Source organism: Micromys minutus (genome assembly GCF_963924665.1).
Source record: "Micromys minutus genome assembly, chromosome: 9".
In the NCBI taxonomy this organism is placed as follows: domain Eukaryota; kingdom Metazoa; phylum Chordata; class Mammalia; order Rodentia; family Muridae; genus Micromys; species Micromys minutus.
The window spans coordinates 53912726-53936162 of NC_137978.1; the positions used below are offsets into that span (position 1 = coordinate 53912726).

At 51.2% G+C, this 23437-nt stretch overlaps 1 protein-coding gene across 4 annotated transcripts in view; it reads right to left on the bottom strand.

Annotated features, from left to right (window-relative positions):
* The window catches only part of ARHGEF10L (Rho guanine nucleotide exchange factor 10 like), a gene marked incomplete at its 5' end in the record, with an annotated part of 133179 nt that extends 115008 nt beyond the window's left edge, over positions 1 to 18171 (bottom strand). For all 4 annotated transcript variants that reach the window (XM_080921207.1, XM_080921206.1, XM_080921205.1 and 1 more), the window contains one exon: positions 18092 to 18171. The remainder of the gene's footprint in view (positions 1 to 18091) is intronic.
* Positions 18172 to 23437: the final 5266 nt, after the last annotated feature.

The following is a 23437-nucleotide window of genomic DNA, read 5'->3' on the forward strand; positions in this document are numbered from 1 at the left end:
ATCAAGACAACAATGTGGTCTTTCATTATGCAAAATACAGCAAAACACAGCAGTGACCATGGTCGTGGGGTGGTGGGGAGAGGACCACACAGCAGTGACCATGGTCGTGGGGTGGTGGGGAGAGGACCCCAGGCCTTCGGCCTGCACAGACTCACTGGAACACCTGCAGAGCCACAAACCCACAACCCACCCCCAACAAGAGCCACACTCATGGGGACCCAAGCCTCCACTTTCTTCTTTGGCCTGAAAAATAACTTGTGTAGACTGCCAAAATGGCTCAGCAGGTGAAGGGGCTTGCCGCGAAGGCAGACAGCCTGTGTTCAATCCCAGGGACATACATGATGGGCAGATTCCCACAAGTTGTCCTCCAATGACTATATGCATGTGTGCATGCATGTAGGTGCACACGCAAAAGATCATACGTCATGCATACATACCTATGTACATACATATATACATATATACGCACATACACAGGGCCAGCAAACTCACTCGGGGACGTGCATGTGCCTGAGTGGCCTGTCAGAGGCCTGTGGCCTGGGCGAGTGAGGAACAGCTCCCTCCACATATGCCGTCAGCACCCAGAACAATTTTATACCCAAAAATTGTTATACCAATGCAATTGGGGTGGTGCCCAGATCACCACAGGGACGCTGGCTGCCAAGACGTCACAGGACAGGTGCGTCCAAGGTTGCCCCCTGGCCGGCGGCCCTCACGAAGGACAAGAACACCATCTTCCAAGTCAAAGGCTCGAACCTGGCAAAGGAGGTCAGTGGTCTCATCCCCATTGGCACCTGCGTCTACTGAAAGGAACAGAAGTTCCTTTGACTCCCCCCCCCCCCGACAGCCACCTGATACTGTACCAAAGACTACGGAATAGCCTGACACGGTGGCCCATGCCTGGAATCCCAGCCCTTGGGAGGCAATATGGCCAGGCATTTAAGGTCACTCTTGGCTACATAGTGAGTAAGGGACCAGCCTGGGCTACATGAGATCCTGTCTTAGAAATCAAAGCGATGATGGTGATGATGATGATGGTGATGGTGATGATGGTGATGATGAAGATGAAGATGAAGATGATGGCTCCGATGACCCAGCAACAGCCTTCCAAGGTCATGAACACATGCTACGGTGCCTGGTAAGCAAGCCACTGGGTCTCATGAAGGGGGGAGAGGGCTGAAGTCACAACTGGGTGAAGGAGGGGGTGATGCTAGCACCGGGTGGGTGGAGGCCGAATACTCCATGGTATGTTTGTCCGGCCTCGGTGCCGTGAGGTACAGGTGTAGCAGTGTGACTGAGCTAGAACAGTGACCTGCCACGGGACTCAGTGTCCTCCACCTGTCTTTGCTCCGGACACTCGGCCCAACCGCCCCTGGTCCTCACTTGCGATGAGCCTGTTGCCTGGAGTCCAGGTCCCTTGCCAGGACGCAGCACCAAGAACACAGTTCCTTGGGTTGCCTAGTGTCACTGAGGAGCAGGTGCCAAAATCAATCCCAAGATGCCTTTGTGCATTCATCCGCTCCATTAACAGAAAGCTCACAGACCCAGGGTCTCAGCCCCGGGCTCCTGGAAACAGCTCTGTGCAAACACAGACGTCTCGATGGAATTCTCTCTGGTAAAGGACGGAGCACACGTACTTCTGAGGACACCAGGGCTTCAGCCAGGTAGATCTGCCACTGCCCTGGGCCATGTGACAGCAGGTCTACGGGAGGTGCAGACCCCACAGTCCTGGCCTGCATTGCCCTGCCCTGGCTTGGCTGAGGAACACCTGAGATGTGGCCAGATCCCAGTCATAGTAAGCTAATGACAGGAACTCTCGGGCAGCCTTCAGAGGCCCCCAGCCAGCCAGCACAGGGAATCCTCCCTCAAGGAGCCTGGCAGGGTGGGTTGAAGCACGGAACAGAGAACTGGGTGGAGCGAGCACCAGGCCCAATGTGTTTTTCTAGGCCAGTTGTTCCTAACCTATATGTGTGACCCCTCTGTGAGATCGAACACCCTTTTGCAGGGGTCACCCAAGGCCACCCTGTGCTATCAGATATTCACATTACAATTCATAACAGGAGCAAAAGTACAGTCATGAGGTAGCAACAAAAAGAATCGTATCATTAAAAATCACCAGAGCGTGAGGAACTGTATTAAAGGGTCACCGCATTAGGAAGGTTGAGAAGCGCTCTCCGAAGTGCTGTTGGGCTCAGCTTCCCCAAGTCCCAGTTCACTGGGTATATCAGCGCTTTCCTGCCTCAGCCTACAGTCATTAAGGCCCCACAGTGAAGCCTCTGTATGGTTACGGGGGAGATAATAACCGTGAGGAGGAAAGAAAAGAACCCTGGTCCAAGAGAGCTTCCAGAGCCTAGCCCTGTGCTTGGCATGCGTGGGTCTCCAAAGTGGCTTTCCACACCACCATGCACACTGAAATTGATCCTTTGGCAGAAAGCTCACAATCTCTAGGAGAGGAGTGGGTGTCTTCCTACCACCCCAGCACCTCTACTTCCTCCTTTGGACCCCTCTAAGAAGGTAGTGAGGTCATTGCTGAATAGGGCTCCTGGGCCACTTCTGACTTCAAGAGCTAGCACAGAGTACAGGCTAAGCCAGCGTTTCCCTCCTAAGCACTGCTTGTCTCACTCCAGGGGCCTGTCTGTCCTATCTACAGGAGCCAATGCCAGGTGGACTAGACTTACGTATCTCAGGCCCGGGGTGGAGTAAGGATCATGGCTCCCACACAGAGTAACTCCCTGCTCACAGCTGCCGTCTCACAGAAAAGCCGATCCAGCCTTCTCACCTCTCCCTGTGTGTCTGACTGCCTCCCTTCCCGTGCCCGTCCCAACCCCAGAGGGCGTTGCCCAGATGGCCCTGGCCCTGTCATTAATACAGCAAACTCGTCCCAGATGCTGGCGATGCCAGGGAAGCATGGCCCCCGGGATGAGACACACCTGGCCTCCTGCAGCATCCTTCCTGGGTCACCCAGTGTTCGGGACACCCGGGCCTCAGCACTGCCCTGAGCCACGTGACTCCACCGCCTCCACCTGGCTGCCCCGGGACATTCGTCCATAGACCCACACACAGGCAGGCATCTTCTTCCAGGAGGATGCCTCCTGCCAGCTTTCAGGGATGAGGCACCCAGCAGAGGAAAGTGGAAACCACAAGAGACCACATGAGTGAAGAGTTGCAGAAAGTGAAATGAGGACCAGTGTGCAAAGGAAGGCTAGCCTTGTGACTCATGAGCCTGAGGATATTCCATGCAGAGCTGGCTCCAAGTCATGCCAGAAAGCCAGGAAACCCAACCCACCCCAAGCCCCTTTGGGACCAGTTGGGCCTCAAGTTGGGTCATGTGCCTTGGCCACCAACGCCCAGCAGCTATGGCATGATATTAGTGTTCTTGGAGTTGTGACATGACCCCACTGAGATGGCAGTGAGGACATTTCTGAATAGGGCTCCTGGGCCGCCTCTCACGGCAACACTGTGAGCAGGGTACAGGCAAAGCCAGTGTTTCCCTCTCAGCTCTCAACCATAAGGAGTGGCCACTGAGAACCTGGGTAAAGTTGAAAACACACACACACACATACACACACACACATACACACACACATACACACATACATACACACACATACACACACATACACATACACACACATACACACATACACACACACATACACACACATACACACACACATACACACATACATATACACACATACACACACACATACACACACATACACACACATACACACACATACACACACTCACACACATACACACACATACACACACTCACACATACACACACACATACACACACACACACACACACCTTGCAAGCACCTGCTCTTATGAACACCCATCACTCAGTCCTCACACCATCTTGGACATGGGGCTCTGTTCCTATCTCTTCACACTGAATGTGACAAAGGCACAAGAAAGACTCAGAGACTGGAACCCGGGTCCCAGAGACCCAAGCTGCATGCTGTCTGTGTCCTCTTGTAAATATGACTCAACACCTGGGTGCTTGCGGTACCCAAGGAGTGACCTTCCAGAGATGCCTGCTTGGCTAGTTTGAGGCATGGGGGTCACTCCCCGGTCCCAACCCAGACTCAGGAAAGCCCTTGGTGTTCCGCCACGAAGGTATTCTGGGTAAGCATGGCACCCCCTCACGTCAGTATGGCAGAAGGCAAACTTCAGGCACAGATCACATTCCTGGCATCCTGGGATAGGTCAGACAGCAAGGATGCTCCCAGGTCCCAGTGAGACAAGCAGGATGTTGGAGGGTAACCAGGACCACAGGACCACCCTACTTCTGTGTGACCCTAAGCTAGCCTCCTGTCCTCTTGTAGTAGCAGTCCTGAACAAGGTTAGAACAACAACACCATCCCTACTGAAGAATAAGTACCCTTTCCCCCCTGGCTAAGTCCCCAAAGCCAGTCCAGACAAGTTTGTGATGTAAGCTAGATATGAGTTAATATTTACCTGCAGTGACCCAGATCTTTCGGAGTATCGGGCATGCCCCACCCAACCTAAGAGTATGGGCCAAGCAGAAAGTGAGGGAGAGCGGAATAGTGTGTGAGTCTGTGGAAGATGAAATAGGCAGACCAGCACCCCAGCCAGAGCTGTGAAGACCTCAGCCACGGGTCACACAAGGGCCCATTTCCAAAGGACATGGGGAGCCCTGAGCACACACCCTATAGATCCCACAGTTGACCATAGTCTCTAAGGCCAGTGCATGACCCCGTGACCCTCGCGAAACCCAAAGTTCACTTTGACTGTTTGGACCCGAGTTTTCCAGCCTTGGGGAGAAGCCACAACGCAAATGAGTCAGACACTAAGGCTCCTGGCCTCTTGGGTTGTCTATCCCCAGACAGATGGGAAAGCTGAGCTCAGAGCAGTGAGCTAGCTGAGGGCTTGCTGAGGGCTTAGTGTCAGTCTGCGGTCTAGGTGGGGTTTAAATCTAGTCCTCCCTTGCTGAGACTGTTAATACCAGCCACAGAGGTCAGGCTGCCTGCAAAGAACGTGTCCCCTGGACTGTCACTGTGTGCTAACTATACTCAAGGCGTTGATATGACTTTCTTAGTCCCTGCAGCAACTGCTGTTACCCAAAACAGAGAAATTAAATAGAGACCAAGAGAGGCTGAGACACTTAGCCCATGGCACACATGGAAGAAGTAACTGAAGAAGCTAAGGGTCTCAGCCATCACCTTTATAGGACCGCATTCATTACACGTCCCCTACTGTGCCTGGAGCTGTGGGGGGAGAGCTGGGACCCCTCAGTTTTGTCTGCATAGCCAGGACAGCATATATTTTTTTAAGATTTATTTATGTATTATATATAAGTGCACAGTTGCTGTCTTCAGACACACCAGAAGAGGGCATCAGATCTCATCACAGATGGCTGTGAGTCACCATATGATTGCTGAGATTTGAACTCAGGACTTCTGGGAGAGCAGTCAGTGCTCTTAGCCACTGATCCATCTCTCCTGCCCCAGGACAGCATATAACAGTGACATTCCCTGCCTTTACTCAGCCGACAGTCCCCTACAGAGCCCAGCTCCTAATTACAGCTCAGAGATGCTGTTCTGACCCATCTGCTGCCCCCACCGATTGTTGGCATCTCCTGTGGACCAGCCTTGTGGGAAGATGAAGACAAAAGTAGCTTACTTCTGGAAATGAAAGAGGTACCCACCTGCCCAACCCCCAAGAGCAGGATGCTCCCTGCCCATCTGCCTGGGAGCCTCTCACTGCCTCTCGAGCCTCAGCCGAAGCTAACAGCTTCCCATGATGACCACAGGATAACCAGACACATGCTCTTGTGAGCACCTGAAATTCAGCCATTTACTTTGTTTTCTAAACCCCAGAGGGAAGTGATTATGTTTCCACTCTGTCTGTCGAGGTCCCAGAGGGTCCCCAGCACACACTGTGGGGCCAGAGCTGGGTGGATGGGAGGATAGAGGATGGATAGATGGATAGGTAGGTGGAATATGTGGACTGGAGGATAGATGGTGGATGTGTGGATCAATGTGTGGATGGGAATGTGGATGGGTAGATGGACAGGTGAATGAGTGGACAGATGGACGTGTGAATGGATGGGTGACACAATGCATGGTAGATGGGTAGGTGGATCAGTGTGTGGATGGAAGTGTGGATAGGTGAATGGAAGGGTAAATGATGGATGGATAGAAGATGGTGATAGGTGAGTAGATGGATGGGGGATGGATGGATGGATGGATGGATGGATGGATGGGGGATGGATGGATGAGTGGATGGATGGATGGATGAATGGATGATGGATGGATGGATAGATGAGTGGATGGATGGATGGATGAGTGGATGGATGGATGGATGGATGGATGGATGGATGGATGGATAGATAGATGAGTGGATGGATGGATGGATGAGTGGATGGATGGATGGATGGATGGATGGATGGATGGATGGATGGATAGATGAGTGGATGGATGGATGGATGAATGGATGGATGGATGGATGGATGGATGGATGGATGGATGGATGGATGGATGGATAGATGAGTGGATGGATGGATGAGTGGATGGATGGATGGATGGATGGATGGATGGATAGATGAGTGGATGGATGGATAGATGAGTGGATGGATGGATAGATGAGTAAATGGATGGATGGATGGATGGATGGATGGATGGATGGATGGATGAGTAGATAGATGATGAATGAATGGATAAATGGATGGATGGGTAGATGGATTTGTAGATGGATGGATGAGTGGGTGGATAGGTGGGTGGATAGATGATGGATGGATGAATAGATAAATAAGTAAATAGAAGCACTGGTGCCAGGGCAGGGGAATAATAGAGAAGATGGAGGAACAAATGGATAAGAAGATGACAGGAACTCATCAGGAAGCTTTTGGAGCTCTACTCCAACCTAGAACGTGCTAGAGCTCAGATCCCCACAAATCCCTGATGTGTCCCAAGTTTTCAGTCTGACTCAGGCATCAGATACCCCCACCTCAGGCCTCCTCGGTGACCACCCGAGTTTATCATGCACCCTGCAGGCTATGACTGGAGTCTGTCTATCTTTGTTTGTCTATCTTCTCTGCTCTGTCTTTCAACGGTCTCAACAATGAAAGACGAACGAATAAACCAAAGACCTGGGAGCTTTGTAAACCCAGGCCCAGCCAGGTCTGCTGGCCCAGGTACCTCTACAGGTGCAGCTCAAGCATCTGCCTCCCATCCAGAGCCCTCCCCATCAGTGCAGTACTGGTTCACCAGGCACATAGCCAAGGAGCCTCCGGAGGCTGCTATAGGCATGGGCAGCTCCGAGCACAGCCTCAACGGGCTCCCACTCACACAAACATTTCCAGCTCTGAGGGTCTCACAGCCTTTTCCAAGCTGGTCCCTAGACTACAACCTTCAGACCCATTGGAGAAGTTTCCCATGCAGACTCTGGCCTGGGGCGGACCTGTGTGGTAAAGCACTTGCTGGCATATACCAGGGTGGAAATGAAAGCAGACCCTGGCTCCAACCCCAGTAACCCTTCCCCCCCCAAAAAAATCACACCCGAAACTCCCCCAATTCCTCCCTCAGTGGTTCAGAGATGAGCAGTTTTAGGAGACTGCCCAGGGCCCCATCTGCCACAGACTAAAGTCAGAATTCTGGCTCATGGGTTCTCCAGGACCATCTGTCAACGCCTGCCACCTTTGCAGACACTTGGCCCGCTCAGAGAAAATCCCTGGTGTAACATCCAAACCTTCTAGGAATGGCTGAGTGAGTCCTCCCTCCCACATCCTCCCTCTTTGCCCTAATGTCTGCCCCACCATGAGCCAGGTTGCCCCGGTCAGCCCAGCCGGGATGCAGTCACATGACCATGTTCAGGGAAGTGATATGGGACAAGCAGGGAGCCGAAGCAAACGGGCTAGGAAGGAGAGTCGTTGATCATAAGTTGTCACAACTCATGGGATGTCCCCAAACTCCACAGGCAATAGGTGTCAACAGTCCTGAAGAGTTATGCACATGAGTGTGTACATTTGGGGCAACACCTGTGTCTTGAAACATGTGACAGGCTACTCACTCACTTGGGGAACAGAGGCATTTGGAGATCAAGAGCAATGGGGAAACCACAGCAGAACAATCCGTACGGTAAAGACTCTGAAAAGTCCACCCAGGAGAGCAAGGGTCTTCGCCCCCAGCCCACACCTTCTCCCTGAGCGCCAGTTCCCTCTTTTGTGAATCGGGCAGGAAACTTTCTTTTTCATTCATGGGCTCGGGAGTTTGTCCGAATGTATGTCTGTGCATCAGGTGTGTGTAGGGTCTGTGGATGCCAGAAGTGGGTATCAGGATGTCCTGGGGCTGGAGTTTGAGGCAGTTGTGAGCTGCCACGTGGGTGCTGGGAATTGAACCTGGATCCTCTGCAAGAGCCGACAGTGCTCTTTATTACTGAGCCATCTCTCTCTCTCTCTCTCTCTCTCTCTCTCTCTCTCTCTCTCTCTTTCTCTCTCTCTCTCTAGATAGGGTATTTCTAACTGAGTCATGGCTGTCCTAGAACTTACTATATAGACCAGGCTGGTCTTGAACTCACAGAAATCGCCTGCCTCTGCCTCCCAAGTGCTGGGATTAAAGAAGTTCATTCCATGCCTGGCTCCAATTTCTTTTAAAAAAGAAAGAAAGAAAAACAGGGTCTCCAGTAGCCCAGGCTGGCCTCTACCTTACTATGTGGCCAAGGGTGGCTTTGAACTCTTGAAGCTCCTGCCTCCACTTCCCAGTGCTGTGCTTACACAATAGTGTGTCTTGGGACAAAGCTGCTCATTATACGGTGACCAGAAAGGAAAGTGGGGGGAGGCCAAGGTCCCAATATCTCCTTTAAAGACATATGTATGCCAATGACCTCACTTCCTCCCATTAGGTCCCACCTCTTAAAGGGCCCACCTCCCAGTAACACCACACAGGGAGTAACCACGCCTTTAACTTTAAGGAGCACTTTGGGTCCACTCTAACGAATACCTAAACACTGCTTGCCGGGGTGGACTCTGGAGGCAGGCTGAGCTCAGGTTCTGGCTCTCCCACTCTCTAGCCCTGACCACTGCCTGCTCTTTCAGTCAGGAGACACGTCCGGATAAACTGAGGCTGGCAGGGAGCCTCAGGGTTTCAAGGGAGAGCTCCAGAGTCACAGGGGACATCCTGCCATGTACTCACTGTGTGACTTTGGGCTGATTGCTCTTACTCTGCCGCCTCATCTACACAGTGTAGATAAATAAACCTGAGCCTTACACACAAAACAACAGAACCAGATGAGCCACGGTGCCCATGGTTAGGACTCCAGCCCGGGAGGCCATGCTCACGACATCCCTGCTTTGGGAAGTCTGGGGCAACACTGCTCCCCAGTGGGGCCACCTCCCTCAGTGGCCTCATATGACCCGAGTTGATCGAATCTTGGACCTGAACCATGTGGTTTTCCGGGACACTCCAAGGAAGAGACGCCCAGAAAGCTTTCAATGCGGCCAAGTAAGTGGCTCCGGGATGTGCACACATCTCCAAAGTCCCCTGAGACTACAAAGACAAAGTTCAAGCTGAAAGATCTGTCCCGTGAGCCCCTCCCTGAGGTTACTCCACCTCCTGCTTCTGCCCCTGAGAAGGCGTCTGTTTCATCTTCCTCGTTATGTTTGCTCTGTGACCTTGGGCAGGTTGCTTAACCTCTCTTGAGTCTCTGAAATCTCCTTCATAAAAAAAGAAGAAAAGAGCAGAGAACGTGAGTAAGCAAGATTCAGACACTGGGCTCGACATCAAGGGCTTGTACCAGCTTCAAAGGGCTTACTGTGTCTCCTGCTCCTTTCCACCCAATATCATCAGGACAAAATTTCTGATTGTGCTGTCCCCTGTCCCAGACACTGGAACATCCCCAAAGACCTTCCAGGTAAATCAGAGGATTCCCAGGAGAGGTTCCGAGTCCCCCAGCATTGCTTTCCTCCCTCATCTGGGCTAACGCTGCCACTTGCCTGCTTCTCGGGGTAGTGTCTTTCCCTTTCCCCATGGGGACCTGTCTGCTTCCCCCAGAGACTGAAGGTGTCCCTCTCCTCCTCAGCTGTGAATCTCTGCTCTGCACCGGCGCCTGTACCCAGAAGATGCTCACTAAACAGGTGTCAGACAGATGAAAACCACTGCATACTTCTAGCATCCTCTTGGCAAGACTGAAGGAGGTCACGGAGGTCAGTGAGGTCATGGAGAGGACATGGACCTGCTGGAGAGCCACCCTCCCTCCTGTCACACAGCCTCATGGGAGCCTCTCCCAGCTACAGAGCCAGAATAATGCTCACACCTCTGACTTAGGGCTGATCTTCCCAGAGTACTGAGCCCAACCCCACACTCTAGAATAGCAGGTTGGGTTCCTCATAACCAGGCTCCCAGGCTCTGGTGTGGCCCCTGTACATCCCCCATTGCCTCCACCCGCCCAGATGTTACACTTAAGTCTCATTGTCATCACTGTCTCGGCCTCTTGGCTAAGATCAACTGGTCTTACTCTCCACAGGTAGCAATAACCACTTAGCTTTCCAGCTAAGTGTGGCCTCTAAATGTGACCTTGTCCTGATCTAAATCCTCAGTTTCCTCCCTTAAGCCATCCCCCAAATCCCCATCAATTGGCTCATTTACTGACGCTGCCACCAACCATGTACACAAAAGAAAAAAATCTACACATCACCTGATTCCTCCCTCCCTCTGCCCACCCTCTGCATACAGTCCTAGTTTGAAATTCTAACTGGTTCTATCTCAGACACGTAACCCTGATCCCACGCTTATCCAAGTTCTCCCGTACCACGTAAACCTATACCCTGGTTCCCTATGGCCCCAGAAGCCTCCGGCCTCACCCAGCAGGTTGCTAAAATCTTCAAGTGACTATTGGCAACCCAGGGGGACTGAGGCAGGTAGAGCACAGAGTATGTGTGCCGGCACATGGCTCAAATCTTCCTGAACCCCCATGCCGTCTCTATCCATTTATCCCCTCCACTGGCTTGGAAACTATGGCCTCCCTAGCCTGTGTCTGGCCCTCAGCCCTGGATACACAGGCAAATGCCTCCAAGTCATGGCTACTCAGTAGAGGAGGCTCAGATAAGTTATCTGCAGACAGGCTACTTCTTAATGGATCACAGAGGTGGGGAGGTACGATCTAACAGATATCCTGAGGTTGTTGATAGCCTGCCCTGGGAAGGCACTGTGAGACCTCAGTTTCTCCCAGGTTCTTTCCTCTCTTGCCAACACTCCCACCATTACTACACTGTCTGCCACGAGTCCACCACCAAAGGTTAATGTGTAAAGGCACTGACCACCAAGCCTGACAGCCTGAGTTCGATCCCCAGGACCCAAATTGTTGAAGAAAAGACCTGACTACCACAAGTTTGTCTCTGACCTCCACAAAAGCATCAACACACACACACACACACACACACACACACACACACACACACACACTAAATAAATACATATAAAGCATAAGTAAAAAGAATGTTACCTCTAAGATATGTCATCCTGGTGTAATAATTCTTTTAAGCTAAAAGCCCTGTGTGAGCAGGAAGGGAAGGAATGTTCTCTGCCTGTTCCCTTCTGTCTAAAAGCAAGGCCAACATTTCCCTTTGTGACAAGGACATAAATCTCTCTCCCTGAAACAGGAAGAAGAGTCTGTATGACAGACCTGCTAGACTTTTGCGATGGGATATCTTGATCTCCATTGGAGAGAACTCAGCCATTAGTTCCTGCCCCAAACCCCAACCCCCATGATAGACTGTACACCTTCAAACTGTGAGCCCAAATACACCCTTCCTTCCTTCCTTCCTTCCTTCCTTCCTTTCTTCCTTCCTTCCTTCCTTTTTTCCTTCCTTCCTTCCTTCCTTTCTTCCTTCCTTCCTTCCTTCCATCCTTCCTTCCTTTTTTCCTTCCTTCCTTCCTTCCTTTCTTCCTTCCTTCCTTTCTTCCTTCCTTCCTTTCTTCCTTTCTTCCTTCCTTCCTTCCTGCCATTCTTCCTTCCTTCCTTCCTTCCTTCCTTTCTTCCTTCCTTCCTTCATTCCATCCTTCCTTCCTTTTTTCCTTCCTTCCTTCCTTCCTTCCTTTCTTCCTTTCTTCCTTTCTTCCTTCCTTTCTTTCTTCCATCCTTCCTTCCTTCCTTCCTTCTTTCCTTCCTTTCTTCCATCCTTCCTTCCTTCCTTCCTTTCTTCCATCCTTTCTGCTTTTCTTCCTTCGGTGCTTTTGCCTGGTGTGTTGTCACGGGAAGGAGGCTGACGTACTCTTGCTTCACTGCTGTTTCCTAGTCCTTTCCCGTGACTGACGGCCTTCTCCCTTGTCTGGTCACTTCCAATTCATCATCCTTTGTTAACCTGGGATGTTAACTTCTTCAAGGCTCTCACTACTCCCACATAAAGCCCCAACACAACTTTTAAAACTCAGCATTTAAAAGCCATAAATTAATAAAGCTTTATGGGGCTGGAGACAAAGCTCAGTTGTTGGATGCCTGTCGAGACCCCACAAGGCCCCAGATTCCATCCCCAGCACTGCATAAAGCAGGTAGGCACACACCTGACATCCCAGCACTAGGGAGATGGAGGCTAGAGGTTCAGAAGTTCAAGGTCACTCTAGGCTAAGTGAGTTGAGTTCTAGATCAACATGGGGTACAAAAGGTCATGTCTCCAAAATTTAAGTTAATTAAAGGCTAGGCTCAACCTAGCATTCAAGAGGCTGAGGAAGCAAGATTCCTATGAGTTGAGGCACAGCCTGAACTATGTAATGAGCTTCTGGTCAACCTGGACCATAGAGTACGACCCTGTCTCAGAAAAAAATTAGTATCAAATAATATGCGGGGCCAGAAAGATGGCTCAGTGGGTATGGGAGCCTATACCAAGCTTGATTACCTGAATTCAATCAGCAGGACCCACAAGGTAGGAGACAACTGACTCCTGCAGGTTGTCCTCTGACCTTTACACACTCAACTTAGTGTACACACACACACACACACATATGCAAACGGACACACACACATGCACACAGACACACGTGTACGTGCACACACACGATAGATGATAGATAAATAGGTAGATAAATAATAGGTAGATAGGTAGATAAATGGATAGATACATGGAAAGATGATAGACAGACAGATGGATGATAGGTAGATAGATGATAGATAAAAGATAGATAAATAGATGATAGATAGGATAGATAATATATGTAATAAAAAGTTCATAGATAAAGCATGCATGCCTTCTCTTTTATTAATCTGCCTTTTGACAGTTTATCTGTCTGGCCTCAGAACAGACCTACTTTAAAAGCACAGAACAATGTTTTTCACTCACATAACAATGACCCCAAACCTCCACTCCCCAGGGTGCTGCCCTGGGCTCCTGTTAGTTCCCCAGTCCCGGAGAAGTTACTTTACAGAGGAAGAAACTAAGTGGGCAAGCAAACTACTCCAGATTGAAGCACTGGGCTCCTCCTCTCCAGAGCAGCACAGACCTGGTACATTGTGGGTTCTACAGAGCCTAGGCAAGGGGACAATCAAGTGGTCACAGAAAGATGAGACACACCACCCTGTCCAGAGGGTGTCTGGGGCTGGTGCTGGGAAGGGCTATTTTTGGCTTCTTCCAACTTTGTTTCTTTTCTTTTCTTTTCTTTTTTTAATGGTCATGAAATGCATGTGTCATTAAAAGCAAAATAAAAGGTTGGGAGAGGTGGCTCCGTGGGTTAAAAGCCCTGAATTGCTCTTGCAGAAGCCCCGGGTCTGGTTCCCAGCACCCATGTGGCAACTCACAACCATCTGTCACTCCATTTCTAGGAGATGCCACACCCTCCCCTGACGTCCGCATACACGTGTGGTACACATGCATGCAGGCAAACATTCGTACACACAAAATAGAATGAATATTTTAGAAAATAAATAGTCAGGCGTGGGAACTAATGCTTTTTATCCTAGCACTCAGGAGGCAGAGGCAGGTAGAGCTGAGTGCTCCCAGCCAACCCTGTCTACAGAGCACCCAGGTCAGCCGAGTCTACACGGTGAGACCCCGTCTCAAAAAAAGAAAATAATTAAAATCAAATAAATAGGGCTGGAGAGATGGCTCAGCGGTTAAGAGCACTGACTGCTCTTCGGAGGTCCTGAGTTCAAATCCCAGCAACCACATGGTGGCTCACAACCATCTGTAATGGGATCTGACGCTCTCTTCTGGTGTGTCTGAAGACAGCTACAGTGTAGTTATATATAATAAATAAATAAATCTTTTTTTAAAAAATCAAATGAACGCTTGGGTGATGAGCCGCTGTGGGTGAGTTGGGCGGGGGTCTGGGAGGGATCCAGCTGGAGATACTTTCTCTTCTCTTTTGAGACTATTATTCTCCAACTTGATTTAACCGTTGTTTTCTTATGGAAATTGAATAAGAGCAGCTTCTGACGGCTCCATCCCTCTACCCACTTTAAACAATGAAGAGAGAGAAGTGTGAAGAGAAAGAGGGGGAGGAGGAAGAGGGTAAAAAGGGAGAGGGAGAGAAGGGGGAGTAGAAGAGATAGAAGAGGAGGGGGTGAGGAGGGGAGGAGGAAGAGGGTAAAAAGGGAGAGGGAGAGAAGGGGGAGTAGAAGAGATAGAAGAGGAGGGGGTGAGGAGGGGAGGAGGAAGGAAGGAGCAGGGTGAGGAGGAGGGAAGGAGGGGAGAGAAAGAGGAAGAGAAGGGGAGGGGTGAAGAGGAGGAGGAGGTGGCTGTCCCTGTCTAATGTGCTAATGGCTGGAAGTCAGGAAGCACAGCAAGCAGGGGCTTCTTGGATGAACTTTGAGGGAGAAACACTGGGAAAGAAAGGCTCACCTTAGGCTGCCCATGGGCGGATGTACAAGGAACTAGGCAAACCCAGCAGGAGGCCTGACAGGCTTTCTTCATGGATGCCCAGGAAAGCCCCAAACCGTCTTAGACCTGAGGAAGGTCTGCTATGTCCCTGCTCTGTGACAAACCTGGAGACCCCCAGTTCAACCGGAGCCGGAGCCACACCGAAGCCCTGTTGCTTCGGCTGCCGAACCTTTGCGGTTACTGTGCCCTGGCCATTCCTGCTCTGTGCTGTGCTCCACACGTCCCTCCACCACAGACAGTCGTAGTGCCCATGTCCTGATGGTGGCTGTGTCGAAGGACCGGTTTGAACATCTCTGGGACTTAGCAATGCATTCTGTGTGTTGGCACAAAGCTGACCCCAGCAGCCACCATGCAGGATCCAGTCCAGACTCAGTAAACTGTCACTCCTGAATCCCAAGCAGAGGTCACAAGCCATCCAAAAGCAAGCCAGCTCCTCTCCCTCACGTGGTCTCAGAATCTGTGCAGGTCACCAGTCCCTAAGCCAACCTCAAGCAGCTTCGGCCACACAGATGCCCTGAACATCCTCATGAGCTCCCTGCCTTGTCAACTTATACATCTTGCTCTGGTTCGTTTCCCCCCGTTCCTGGTCAAGCTTAATAAACTACGTTTCTTCACGCCATTCCTCTCCCCTTCTCTTGGGACAGGCCTGAACTCACCTCATAGACAAAGCTGGCCTCAAACTCCCAGAGATCCACCTGCCTCTGTCTTAGAAGTGTTGGGATTAAAGCGTGCATCACCAGGCCTGGCCCTAACTCACAAATGTTTAATCTTTGTATGTGTGTGTTTCTAAGCATATATATGTGTGTGTGTGATCGTATATGTGTGTGTGATCGTACATGTGAAAGCAGGCACTCACATGCCCCAGCGTATGTGGAGGTCAGAGGACAACTTCAGGTGTGGTCCTCATCCACACAGTGTGTCACTTAGACAGTGCCTCATTGTTTGTGGCAATATATACCAGGCTAACGGGCCTCCAAAACTTGCCTGTCTCATTCCACCTCCCACATGAGTTCTGAGGACTCGAACTCAGATCCTTAGATCGGGGCACAAGTGCTTTACCCGCTGAGCCATCTCCCCAGCCTCCCTCATGATTAACTAATATCTGTTTAACAGTCAGCTCCTGAAACTCAGCCACTGCCTCTCACGCATCAAAACATGCTAACTCCAGCACAGCGCTGCCCAGAGCGCCGCACAAACCCAAAAGGACAAACAGTTCCTGGGAATGCGCTCAGTCCAGGGTCCTGGAGGAAAGTGGATCTACTGACCTGCACCAAGGCAAAGACTAGGATGTTCTCTGGGGACATCAGACAAGAAGCCGGGCCTTCGGGATGGTAAAGCTGGGCCTAGGGGGGATGGTAAAAGAACCCTAGAACACTCAACGCTTATGAGTTTGAATTTGTGTGGACTCTGAACCTCTCCAGGACCAGACAGAGAGAGACTCATTGGCCCGTGTGGGGCAGGGAGAAATCACAGAGGAATTGCAGACCAGCTTGCAAAGGCCAGCAAGGATGGAGATGGGAAGTCCCAGCTGGATCCCTGGATCCACTAACTTAGCCTTAGATGGTCACTTCCCTGAGGCTGCTCAGCTTCCTCATCTGTGGAACAGATTGTCTTCCCTGCCTAATTACCAGGGCTGTTGTCAAACAAGAGATAGTGGCTGGCTATGAGCTACGGTATAAACCTAAGCTGTTATTAATAGCCTATGTAACCACCCTCTGGGTCTTTTCAAGTTGCTCTAAGGAGAATATATTTCTGATAGTTCCTGTAGAAGCTTTTAGGGCTCCGAACTCCTTGCCCAGTCTCCCGACTGGCAGATACTATATCTTGGCAGAGATCCTTCCTGTTCCCATGACCTGGTACCCAGGTACCCGAGGAACCCATCAGCTTCTCCCTGTGTGTCCACTGGTTGGCTGGCTGGTTGGTTGTAGAACAAGAGATGGAACCCAGGGCCTTGCACAAGCCGCCAGACAAGCGTTCTACCACTGAGCTACATCCCAGCCTCCTAAAGTTAAAACTTAAAAGCACAAAACATGGGGACCACCAGTTTCCGGCGTCTATGAATTGTGGTCCTACTATGTGCCAGGCAGTGTTGCAGGCTGGTGAACCAAAAACAGACATAGCAACTGCATCCAAAACCTTCCAGATGTAAAGGACCCTCTCTACTCCGGATGAGAATCCTAAGAGTGTGGGGAAAACTGCCTGTCTTGCTAGAGAGCAGGTACAAAGGAGACCTGGGAGAGCCAAGGGACAGAACCTATTCCTAGATGAAGGGTGGGAACTAAGGTGTACAGTGAGAGAGAGGATACCAGCCTCAGGGACAGAGGAGCAGCGTCCTAAGCTTTGCCTGAGATCTTCGGGCTGTGCCCTCTTCTCTCCCGTGTGGAAGCCCACGCTGTGTGGACAGGTGGATAGATGGGTATTTCAGCTCACAGCCAAACCCACAGGGCTGGCTCCAGGGCAGGGCTGTATGTACTAATGAGCCTGCACAACCTGGTCTCTCCCACACAGCCATAGAGGAACAGATGGGACCTGGGGCAGGCTGGGTAAGAGTTTCCCCATGGGGTCTCCAAGGCCTTTGAAGCAAACACTGAGATCCGAAACCCCTCAGAAATGAGATCATCCACCCAATACCATCTCCCCGCTTTGGGCTGAGATGGGGTCCATGGTCTCTTGTGTCCAAATGACTCTCACCCTCAGGAACACAGAGAGATCCACCCCCCCCCAACCTGGCTCCCTCTCACAAGCCACCCCCTAAAGCTGATGGCCACCATTTAGAGAACCCTCTGGACACATACTGCCTTCCCAGGGCTCATATCTCTCACCCAGGGCCCTGTGTCCATGGCCTGCCGCTGACCCCTCCCACAACCCACTCCTGCGGGAGGCCTGGCTGTCCTGCCTTTGGGCTAGGACTCAAGATGGGAGAGGCTGACTCAGAACAGAAGCCACTCCGCGTTGCCTTACTTCATGCAATCGGAGGGACCCCACAACACCGAATCACAGTGGAGGGATGAGGAAAGTATGACACAAAGCTTTGGGGGAGGGGGAGGGAGATGTCCAGGAGGGAGAAAGAGAGAAAGAGGCACAAAGGCCAGTCAGAACTCAGACAGGGGGACACACTCAAGGGACACGGAAGGACACGACCACGAGAGGGACCCGCGCACGCAGGGCTGTCTCCGGAGGCACCTGGGAGACCCGGACACACAAAGCGGCCGCCGGAGCCCGGGAGCCGGAGCTTGGGCGCCGCGCACTCACCGTCCCCGCTGCTCACAAAGGCTCCGCGCCACCGCGCCTCCCGCTCCCGCCGCGGGCGCCGGTGGCCGGGCCGAGCCCCGCGCCCCACTGCAGCCCCGGCCCGCGGCCTGCAGCCGCCGCACGGCCCGCCCCGCCCGCCCGGTCCCGGGGCGCGCGGCTGAGGTCACTGCTTAACCCCTGGTGGCCTGGCTTGCACGCAGCTCCCCCAACAGTGATCCCGGAGGGGGCGGGGCTCGCTCTCCTCCCCTTCCCCCATCCTCCTCCCTCTCAGGGAAACTGAGGCTGGGGGGTGGAGGGATCCCAGGCGACATAAGGAACACACACACCTCCGCCTTCCCGGTCTGACATCCGGCGCCCCTACACACCACTGCGTCTCTCCTCTGCAGCCCTGGGTAAAATTCTGAAGACACCAGGCTCCTTTAAATTCCCCCAGCATGATCTGGAGTTCCCTGTAAGGGGCAAAAGGTGCCAGGGCCTTTCCTTAAGGAAACTGAGACCCGTGATGTGTCTCCACGCAGACACAAGGCCCCTTTGTGGCTGTTCTACATCCACAGGGGCTGGGTGCAGCCTGGTAGCCTGGACTTGGGTAGCAGGCGAGCAGCCTCAGGTAGAGGGGCTGGGGCTTGCTCAAAGAAAGGTTTCAATATCCTCACCACCCAGTCTTTGATTCAGTCCCATTTCCCAATGACTAAACTGAGGCTCAAAAATTCGAGTCGTTCGCCCAAGCACCCCAGACCCCCCCCCCGAGTGCCCCAACAAGGAGGAGGCAAAGCTAGGCTTCTAGTTTTCCATCCTTGCTAGCCTGAAGGCTGCCAAGGGCTGGCTATTCCCTCCCAAGATCCCACAGAGGGCCTCCGGATATGATGTAGCTAATTACAGTTATCGGGGCCCCTAATTAAGATTATCCGTTGTTATTAAACACTGCCAGCTACCTCTCTGCGTGAGAGGCAATTTACACCCGGGCTTATCAGCAATTACTCCTGGGTTAGCTGTAACGTCTGAAGACCGGTTCAAGTACAAAGCGGAGGTTGAAATCATTGTCTGTGTTTGTGACCACAAAGCCAGCAGAAAGGTATTTTGGTGGTGCTGGGGTGTGTGTGTGTGTGTGTGTGTGTGTGTGTGTGTGTGTGTGTGTGTGAATGTTGGTGTTAGATATGTTCCTCAGTCATGTATATAATCAGAAGTCAGAGGTCGCAAATCTCTAGAACTGGAGTTACCAGAAGTTGTGAAACTTGCAACATGGGTTCCTGGGTATTAAAACTCAGGTCCTACAGAGCCGGTCTCAACCTTCTTTATTTTATTTTACTGATGGGGGTGGGTCTTTCACCCCACCTGGAGTTTGCCAGTTTTTTGACTAGATTGGCTGGCCAGCGAGCCCTAGCAATCCTCCAGCCTGGGGGATTCCTGCCAGGTGTTAAGACTTACATTATATTATATGAAACTGTCTTCAGAGGGCATCCAATCCCATCACAGATGGTTGCGAGCCACCATGTGGTTGCTGGGAATTGAACTCAGGACCTCAGTGCTCCTAACCACTGAGCCGTCTCTCCAGCCCCGACAGCCTGTGTTTTCTGATTCTCTTTGTTTTCATCAGCCCCTTGATTGTTGGTTTTTTTTTTTTTTTAAATATTCTCTGTTGCAGCTAGGAAAATAAGTCAATGGTTAAGAGCAGCATGCGTTGCTCTTGTAAAAGACCGGGGTTCAATTCCCAGCATCCACATGGTGGCTCACAGTCATTCATAGCTCCAGTTCCAGGGGACTTATGGTGAACTTACATACATGCAGGCAAAACACTCATACACTCAAAATGAAACAAATAAATCTAAAGAAGGCTAAATGTTCTCTATTTAGGAGAGTCTAGAAGGTTAGCAAAGAAGACAGGAACCAGAGATACCCAGACCCTGCCTCCTTGGCTCTCACAGACTAGGAACATAAGCCCCCACAGTACAGACAGAGACAAGACATTGGGCTGAACTCTCTGAATTCATTGGTCAATCGGTGACTCGTGTTTGCTGAATACTTGCTACATATGCGGCAGGTGCCGTGGTAGGTAGATGGGAGACTTCTTGAACAAACAGTCCCAGGTTCTGTCCTGGGGGAGCCTCCATGCCGGGGGCTAATGTACCATGAAAAGCACAGAGGAATGTTCCAAAAGGCCAGCAGATCAGGAAGAACCTCTTCGCATGTTTCAGAGTGACCCCGGGCTCGAAGCAGAATGTGACTTGGGTCAGTCATAACCAGAGCCAGGTGCATGCCCTGGGGCCTCTGTTCTCAGCTTTTTAGGATCTGTTCCAGGCTCCTCAAGACTCTTGAGTCTGCCATCCCCTCCCAGAACTACACCAAGACCCAGAATCCCCAGGAAGCCAGCCTTACAGTCCAAAGATGCAGCAGTGAACAGGATGCTGACGTTGTAGCTGGTGAGCCCTGTGCCCAGACTCAAAGGCAGAGGTCACATTCCAGGTCCTCCTTGTGCTCCCTCTTAGAGCTCTGAACCAGGCAGAAGCACACTCAACCCTTGTGGATTTCATGAATTCCAAGCAGGCACCCCCCCCTCAAACCCTCACCCATTAAACCCTTGAGGTTCTACGCTGCAAACCACCAGCTGAGAAAACGGAGTAACCTCAGCTTGCTCTCCCCACAGTCCCTCGCAGTTGCTGTTCACTGGTGGCCATCGTTTGATCACTAGGGGCTTGGCCATAGAAAGCCAGGTTTCCAGAACTCCAAATACAGTCAGGAGCTGGCAATACCCAGTTCGTGTTCCCTAAGGCCGTGTTCTGCTGGGGACAGGCTCCTTCAACACAAATATGTTCCTCACCAGCCAAGCCTCCCTTCCAGCCCTGTGCAGTCTTGACACCGAGGTCCTTTCCCCGTGACTTAGCGTTTCAACATCACTGTCCCTCAGCTCTCTGCTTTTGCCATAAAGAGTCATGTCTGGAGTTAGTACATGCTTGATAAAAATATGAGCCCATAGCTCTCACGGGGCGGGCCACCACAGCCTTCAGCCTTCTTCCTCCCCGTCACCTCTTCACATGCCTCTTCCCTCCCTCCTCCAGCTCCATATTATTTATTTATTTATTCATTTATTTGATTTTGTTTTATTTGGTTGAGGCAAAGTTTCTCTACATGGCCCTGGCTATCCTGGAACTCCCTCTGTAGACTAAACTGGCCTCAAACCCACAGATATCCCCCTGCCTCTGCCTCTTGAGTTTGGGGATTAAATGCATGCACCACCACTCCCAGCGTTTTAGTTTTATGAAGCAGGGCCTTGCTGTGTAGCCCTGGCCAACCTAGAACTCACTATATAGACCAGGCTGGCCTTGAACTCTGAGATCTGCCTGCCTCTGCCTCCCGCGTGCTGGGACTAAAGTCATGCACCACCGCACCCAGTTCTTTTTATTTTATTTTTATTTTTCCTTTAAGGTCTTCAGTTGGTTGGATTTTCTGAGACGGGGTCTCAGTATATAGCACAGGCTGGCCTTGAACTCACAACATTGCTTCTACCTCGAGATCCCCTAGGTGCTAGGATTACAAGTGTGAGACCCTGTGAGCAGCTGTTGCAACCTATGTTCTAAGCTCAGGGCAGAGATGGTGTACAGGGATGTCTCTGGCCCTTTGTTCCTGCTGTCTCTGCATCTGGTTTCTCCATGGCAAACACAGGAGTAACTGCTTCTTTTTATGTGACTTCTTTGTTCAGCTTGATTTGATTTGGTTTGATTTGATTTGATTTGATTTGATTTGCTTCGCTTTGCTATGTTTGAGACAGCATCTCATGTATCCCAGGCTGGTCTTGAACTCAAGATCCTCCTGCCTCTGCCTCTTAGACCCTGAGGTGACAGGCATGTGCCAGTATACCCTGCTTTGATTTGGTGATTATGTCACCCAAGCTGATCTCTCAGGCCCTAGAATCATAGACAGGCTTGGTGACTGCTCTCTGAACACCACTACTTCAACACTTCTCAAATGACTCCCTCCTCTACTCCATCCTTGGGACTTCCCCAGCTCCCAAGCATCCAGAAGTCCCTCTAGGCACAGCAGGAAAGGTGCTGTCATAACCTGCCCTAGATATAGTTTCTGGAGTCGGGCGGAGCACCCTTCCAACACCTAGGACAGAAGCCACTGCAGAGAAACACATGTCTGCTGGACAGTTGAGCCTCCGGGTATCAATAACTACAAAGGGAATGGGAGGGTGAAGTCTGGGGACTGAAGAGGTGGCTCAGTGGCTAGGGGCACTGGCTGTGCACAATTCCCAGCACCCTCACTGCAGCCCACACTGCAGCCCACACCACAGCAGACAACTGTCCATGACTCTAGTTCCAGAGTATCCGACACCCTCACACACACACACACACACACACACACACACACATACACACAAGCAGGCAAAATACCAAATGCGCATGAAATAAAAAGAAATTAATTTTTTTAAGTCTGGGAATGTTTCCATATTCCATAACATTCAATTAACCAGAATCACCCACTGAGCATGCCTCCTGGGGGATTTATTGTGTAAGCACCTCTCACAGAAGATTCTCGGAGATTCATGGAGATTTGGTGATGCAGGGTCTCCCTTTCTTTCACCCAGAGCTTGGGAGGAATGTGGGAAGGAGGGGGAAAGGACAGGGGCCGAGCTCCTCTTTGAAAGAAAGGCTGCATGATTCGTCCAAGGTCGGTAAACAAACTGGTATCAAAGCCAAGAGGAAGGCACAGAGGTCCTGCCTCTGCCTTCTGCTCTGATTCCCAAAACCAGCCCCACCTTGTCATGGATCAAGAAGAATCAGCAAGATGGCTCAGTACTTACGGATGCTTACGTCTAAATCTGAGCACCTTGGGTGGCATCCCTAAAACCTACAGGTGGAAGATAGGAATTAGTTCCCACAGCTGTCTTCGGGTTTCCGTGGCATGCTCACACCCACAGACATATAAAAATAAGTAACTATGAGAACCGGGCATGGTGACACTGGCCTCTAGTCCCAGCACTTGGGAGGGAGAGGCAGGCACGTCTCTGTGAGTTAACTGAAGGCCAGCCTGCTCTACAAAAAATGAGTTCCAGGCTAGCTGAGGCTACTTAGTGAGACCCTGACTCAAAACAAACAAATAAATCAAGAAAGCAAAGAAAAGAAAATGGGTGGACAAGGAAGTGAACTTCCACAGCCCAGCGACACCCTCCCACAGCATCCTGACTAAGTGTGCACAGGAAGTCCTCGTTTTGTCCCAGTCCTGAGACTGAGCCCCAATCCCAAGTTGGCATCTTCTATCGAGCCTGAGTCCCATCTCAATCCCGTTAAAATGTGGCTCTGTCCCGCCCCTTGCTTGGGCAGTACAGGTAAGAAAATAAATAAATGAGCG